The sequence below is a fragment of the Carettochelys insculpta genome, chromosome 1, assembly GCF_033958435.1.
Source record: "Carettochelys insculpta isolate YL-2023 chromosome 1, ASM3395843v1, whole genome shotgun sequence".
NCBI classification, from domain to species: Eukaryota; Metazoa; Chordata; order Testudines; family Carettochelyidae; genus Carettochelys; species Carettochelys insculpta.
In genome coordinates, this window is record NC_134137.1 from 260648522 (window position 1) to 260655498 (window position 6977).

The 6977-nt window shown below is 47.9% G+C and overlaps 1 protein-coding gene across 3 annotated transcripts in view; it reads right to left on the reverse strand.

The window, feature by feature from the left end:
* The window catches only part of BCL2L13 (BCL2 like 13), an 84907-nt gene extending 78265 nt beyond the window's left edge, over positions 1-6642 (reverse strand). For 2 of the 3 annotated variants that reach the window (XM_075005667.1, XM_075005685.1), the window contains exon 1: positions 6505-6642. The gene's annotated coding sequence lies outside the window, so the exon portion shown is untranslated. Of the gene's footprint in view, positions 1-6126; positions 6172-6504 lie in introns of those variants that run through there. The other variant, XM_075005676.1, reaches the window with a different exon arrangement.
* Between the last annotated feature and the right edge of the window lie 335 nt (positions 6643-6977).

A 6977-nucleotide genomic window follows, 5' to 3' on the forward strand; every position in this document is an offset into this window, starting at 1 on the left:
AACTTAAACTGAAACCTATTTTTAAATAAAAAAATAAAAATCAATCTCTTTCCATCTTGGTTTAACGTGGGTGTAACTGGTCTCTAAAAAGTGTCTCAATCTGCTAGAATTCCTCAGAGCACCTGCTTTTGAAGGAGTTGGAAAATAACCACACACATCTTGAGGTATTGCCACTTCGGCAATGTCTACCCTATATGTTCTACAGCAGCATAGCTAAGGTGTCTTAAGCACCATTGCCATATTCCCTAGTGCAGGTGCAAACTACAGCAATGGAAAGGGTTTTTCGTGCTGTAGGAACTCCATCTTGCTAAGCCAGGGGCTGGGGGACTCCAAAAATTAATAAGTACTCAAGGGCCACATTCTTCCATGATATGAATGGAGGACATGCTGAGTCTGATGGATGCTGGGTTCAGAAAGGAGTTCTGGGTAGGAGATTAGCATGCAGGAGAGGGTGTGTGATCTGGGAAGAAGTCTGGGTGAAGGAGGTGGCTGTGACCTGAAGCAGAGGTTTAGGGTGCAGGATTCAGAAGGGAGTATGGATGCAGGACAGTATTCTGAACTGGACGAAGGGTAGGTGGGGAGCTGCAAGGTCTGGGAAGGGACTGTGACTTGGGGCAGGGAGATGAGATGCCAGAGGGAGAGGGGTACCAGTTGCAGGCTATGGCCAGAAGGCACTTCCCTTAAGTGACTCCAGCATAGCAAGACACTCAGGGAAGCTCCCTGTTTGCTCTGCCCGCCTAAAACTGCTCAAAGCAATCAGCTACAGGGGCCATGTGTCTCTCTGGGCACCCCTTTGGGTGCCAGTTTCTAGCTGCTGAGAGATTATGCCGAGGCTTAGGACATCATGCAAAGCCCTCTGCCCAGGGCACGGAGTACATGGAAAGCACTTGGACCTTAAAGCACAATGCTTTGAGTGGCTTGCAGGGACATGGAAGGCCCAAGGCTTCCACTGGGCTGTGGGATGTTGGCAGGCCCAATCTGGCCCAAGGGCCATATTCTGTCAGACTCTGCTTTAAGCAATGATAAACTCTCTTTTATCCAGTATTCATTTAACTGGAACTCTCAGATAACTGGCACAAACATACCCCTTTCCCCCCAGTCACATCACTGCCAGAGTTCCCCCAATCCCAGAAGGCTTCCCAGTTGCCAGCATTCCCCCACACCCCAGCCAGCTTCCTCATCCCAGCGTTCCCCCAGCCCCAGATGGTTTCTCCCCAGCCCTGGCACCTTACCAGCGTTCCCCTCATGCCGGCGGTTTGCAGGTTTCTCCCCAGTCCCGGAAACTTGCCAGTGTTACTGCGGCCCCTGGACCCAGCTGATTTCCCAGCCCCAGCTGCATTACCCTGGCCCCAGCTGGCTCCCCAGCGGCTTGCCAGCCCCAGCCAGCTTCCTACCTCTGTCAGCATTACCGCTTCCCCAGCTGGCTTCCCAGCCCTACCGCTGTCAGTGTTACCCCAACCCCATTTGGTTATCCCATGGCTTTGCCTCTCCTGAGTCCTGCCTGTGCCTCCTCAGCTTCTCTTCTTTAACTGGCATATTTGCATATCTGGCAACCTCCCAGTCCCAGGGTTGCCAGCTATGAAAGAGTTTGCTATAACTAGGTTTTGACAGAAGCATTCTTCCATTGACCTAACTACATCCTCACCCTGGGGGTGGGGCAGGTGTCCAATTGGTAGAGTTACGGTGCTCAGATGTAGATTTTTCACACCCTTTAGCACCATAGCTCTGTCAACCTATGTTTTAAGTGTAGACCAGGTAGAAATGATGCTAACTCATTTTCATATAGGCAAAAATTCAGAGTTTGAACATTTCAGTTTCTACAAGAAATTAATCAATGTTTCATGTATTACTGTTTCTCAAGTTGCCTGTACTAGTGCTATAACCACATTGGTCCCAGGACTGGTGGGTGCAGTAAGATCTTTCATTGGAGTAGCTTCTGTTGATGAAAGAGACGACCAGCTTTGAAGATAGCTTTGAAGTGCAGCTATGTGTCTAAGTGTAGCTAAAACCTAATCTCTGTCACCAGGAAGCTCCTTCAATGAAAGGTATAACCTCACCCACCTTGCCTCTATTTCTCAAGTTAAACAATGGATGAAGGTACTTGAAAAAAAGTAAAAAGCTCTGTGGTAGTTATTTATTTGGGTGTGCTTTTAGTTAACCTTAGAAAGCTCATTTAAATAAATTCTTCCATAAACAGTTTATTTTTTTAAAGAACAATTAAACTATTTGAGAAGCTCAATCATTTGCAAACTTGGACCCTAGACCATAAGGTGGATAACAGAGAGAAAGCCATGCTAGTCTATACACTATGAAAACAAAAAAGGAATCCAGTAGCACTTTAAAGATTAATAAAATAATTTATTAGGTGATGAGCTTTCATGGGACAGACCCACTTCTTCAGATCATAGCCATACCAGAATAGACTCAATATTTCAGGCACAGAGAACCAAAAATAGTAATCAAGGTTGACAAATCAGAAAAATAATATCAAAGTGAGCAAATCAGAGAGCAGGGGGCAGAAGGTGGGAGCAGGGGAGAGTCAAGAATTAGATTAAGCCAGTATGCAAAAGAGCCCCTATAATGGCCTAAAAAATTCCTATCCCAGTTCAAACCATGTGTTAACGTGTCGAATTTGAATATAAGAGAGAGCTCAGCAGCCTCTCTTTCCAATCTGTTGTGAAAATTCCTCTTCAGTAAGACGCAAACCTTCAGATCATAAAAGAATGGCCCACTCCCTTAAAATGCTGGCTGACCAGTTTGTGGATCAGGAGTGTTTGTATGTCTGTTTTGTCCCCATTAATTCTTTGTCTAAGAGAGTTTGAAGTCTGTCCAATATACAAAGCAGCTGGGCACTGTTGGCACATGATGGCATATATGATATTAGCTGAGGAACTTGAGAATGTGCCCGTCATTCTGTGAACAACCTGGTTAGGTCCAGTGATGGTATCTCCAGAAGATATTGTGTACAAAGCTGGCAACGGACTTTGTTGCAAGGAAAAGTTCCAGGACCAGTGTTCCTGTGGTATAGACTGTGATTGTTGGTGAGAATCCTCATAGGGTTGGAAGGTAGTCTGTAGGAGAGAACAGGTCTGTCACTTAGGGCCTTCTGGATTGCAGTATCCTGATTAAGGATAGGTTGTAGGTCTTTAATAATGTGTTGCAGTGGTCTGAGTTGGGAGCTGTAGGTAATGACCAGTGGTGTTCTGTTCTTGGCTTTTTTGGGCCTATCTTGGAGTAGCTGGTCTCTGGGTATTCGTCTGGCCCTATCGATTTGTTTTTTTATTTGTCCTCGTGGGTAATTCAGGTTTATGAATATTTGGTAAAGATCTTGTAGTTTTCAGTCTCTGTCAGTCGGATCACAGCAAATGCGATTGTACCTAAGGGCTTGACTATAAACAAGGGATTTAGTTATATGTGCAGGATGGAAGGTAGAAGCGTGTATGTAAGAATAGCGATCACTGGGTTTCCGGTGGAGTGAGGTATTGATCAGGCCACCCTTGATTTGTACTGTAGTGTCCAGAAAATGTTTCTCTCACGTGGAGTAGTCAAGGCATAAGTTGATGGTGGGAAGCAGATTGTTAAAGTCTGGGAGGAATTCTTCTAGTCTCTCTATACCATGGGTCCAAATCATAAAAGATGTCATCAATGTATCTTAAGTAGACGCGGCGTAATAGGGGACAAGAGCTGAGAAATTGTTGTTCCAGGTCAGCCACACACACATATTAGCATATTGTGGGGCCATGCAGGTGCCCATAGCAGTTCCACTAATCTGGAGGTATAAGTTGCCCCCAAATCGGAAATAATTGTGGGTGAGAACAAAGTTACAGAGGCCAGAAACCAGATATATAAAATTCTCTTTTATATTCAAATTCGACACATTAACACCTGGTTTGAACCAGGATGGGAATTTTTATGTCATTATAGGGGCTCTTTTGCACGCTTGGCTTAATCTAATTCTTGACTCCCCCCAGACACCTTCTGCCCCTCTACTCTCTGATTTGCTCACCTTGATAATATTATTCTGATTTGTCAACCTTGATTACTATTTTTGGTTCTCTGTGCTTTAAATATTGAGTCTGTTCTGGTATGGCTATGATTTGAAGAAGTGGGTCTGTCCCACAAAAGCTCTTTAAAGTGCTACTGGACTGCTTTTTTTGTTTTCGTAATGTCGGTAAGTCATTAAAACCTCAGTTTCCATTAACTTTAATATTAGTTTTCAGCCAGAGTAGCTTACAATGCTATTTAATTTCACGTTGCATAAATCAAAAAACAGGCAAGACAGGAGTTAACCAATTAGTTTAAAAACATTCAAACCAATATAGTCAGTGGGATAGCTGAGCAGTCCTTAGGAATGCACAGATACTACAGTGATGAGTGAAGTACAGGAGGTCCTCACTATACATCACTCCGATACATGCTGTTTTGAACACCACTGAAGGTTTGAGAACATGACGTAAAAACTCCTGACACTTACGTCATTACATCATTTAGAAAGCTGCCTGGTTGGTGAAATTTTGTAACTATAATTAGTCTGAAAAATAAGGGTTCCCATTTTTGACCTTTCAAAAAAAGAGGACAATCCTGAGAGGGAGTGTATGTGCATCAGTATCTACCACTTCACATTGTATTAATGTACTGTATATACTAGATGTATTAATGTATTACTGCAACATGAGTTGGTAGATACTGATGTACATACACTCAAGGGTGTCCTTTTTTGCATATGGCAATCCTAAATAAAGGGTATGGGTCAATGATCTCTGAAAAATACAGTATGGATGCTGCCCACACAGATGTGTGCACTGTGAACCTGTGTTCAGACTAACTTTACATTATTTCTTATGGGTAAAACTCCTCCTTATACATCATTTCACTTTGGATCCCAACTTTCCAGTCCCTATCTCCGACTCCCTCTATAGGTACTTAGAGAAAAGGAAAGAGACAAATCAAAGATATAAACTAGTCAGTAGGAGAGGAATGATCAACTGCACAGAAATCATATGCCCATCTTGCAGGCATATATAGCTGTGCAGCCAATACTCACAACCTTCAGCCATCTGATGTACGTAGAACTGATTCATCATTCAGACCCTCCACACTATTGCTTGCATTTACATTTGAGACTTCCCACACTAATCGCCCATTAGAGATACTTAAATATTTGGTTAACTTTTATTCAATACTCAAAGTACATTCACCTGCAAAAAAAAAAAAAGAAAAGCACACCTGTCCAATATGTTTGACTATTAACATTTGATTGACATACCTGCTCTGTTGTGCATGTTTACAGAGACTTCATGTAATAAAGTAAGATCATTAGAAATGACATATTATAGGTGCTGTAAACAATGCTCACTCTAATACAGGAAAACCCTGTTAAACAGGCAAGTGGGTGTCTATACCCCTATACAATGCCATACCTCTTCAAAATTCAAGGGGGTAATAACTGCATTGCTTCCAATAATTACATGGAAAAGATTCCTGAACTTGTGAAAGCCAGCTACGTAATTAAAAAGAACTGACCACTGCAGGATTTAGGCATATCCTGCTCCAATCATTTGCACAGGCTGACGCCACAGACAGGGCTGGAGATGAGTTAGACCATGGGTCCAGCAGGGCACGTGCCCTACTGCCAAAGCAGGAATCAGTCAGACACATAGGCACAGGAAGTGTGGGTGCACGAAGTGCTGCAGAAGTGCCAGATGCCCACTGCCCAGAGTCCTGACTGCACGATCGCTGTTCTCCCACTGCTCCACTTCCAGCCCGTTCCCCCACACAGAGGGCCAACTCCCGGCCCGGGGTCCTGTTTGGCTACTGGCATTGACACCAAGCCCCACATGCTGCGTCCTACCTAGCAGCTGGGCTCGAAGTCTGCCCACTGGCCCCAGAACCAAGGGGGGCAGACAGGAGCAGAGGACAGGAGGGGCGCAGCTTAGCACCCCTCCCGCCTCCAAAAATTGTTCCCGCACCACTGGTCAGCCACGCGGGCGCGGCCATGCGGACACCGAGCCGGGCTGGGGAGGTACCAGCCTCGGGCACGGGGCCGACAGCTGCAGCGCCAGCCTCATCGCCTGTGCACAGCGCTGGCGAGCGGCCCGGGGCGGGGGAGAAGGAGCCCGGACCAACCTTCGCCGCGGAGGCCTCGAGGGCGCGTCCTTCAGCCACCACAGCCCAAACGGTCACCCGGGCCGGGCCCGTCGCGCGCGCGCGCACACGCGCACACACGGAAGGGACGGGGTCGCTCCACAGGGCGCAGTCCCCGCCATGAGGCGAAGATGACAGATTTGGAGGGGGCTCCTGCCGCCCAGTCACCTGGACTGACGTACCCCCCACCCCACACACCACGGCTCGCGGGCAGCTCGTGACAACCCCTCCCCGTACGAAAGTTCTCGTGGCATCAAAACCGGCCCGCGCAGGCAGGAACCCGAGCCGCCGCACGGCGAGCCGCGCGCACGCGCCGAAAAAGGGCGCGCGGGGGGCTCGCGGAGAGTGCAGACCCCTTACCTGAGTCTCGCGAGGCGGGGGCAGCGCGGCGCTGCCTCCAACCTAGGCGTGCGTGCGTGCGCGCGGCGCTCCCAGCTGCCCTAAATTTCAAACGCCGCCATGATGGAGGCGGGAGGGAGTGAAAGGGCAGCGGGTAACGTTCGCGTGGTCGCGTCACTGGGGAACCGGAAGGACAGGTCGCGTCGCGTGACTGACACTCGAGGGTGATGGCAAACACCCTTCCTCGTGTCAACGGGTAACTTCCGGCTGGCTCGCTGTCAGGGCGGCCACGGGGAGGGAGAGAGGGGTCAGTCTGACTAGCTGCGATGATCAGTACGGGACTCAGGCTCCCCCGCGCTGGACCCCGCCAACCCGAGCGCGCGGCTCTGCGCCGTTATCCCTCTGACCAGTGTGAGTGGGCTGAGATCACCATCCCTCTGTATTCCTCATGGAGGCAGGATGGTCCTGGCCCAGCTGCCCCCGATGGAGCTGGG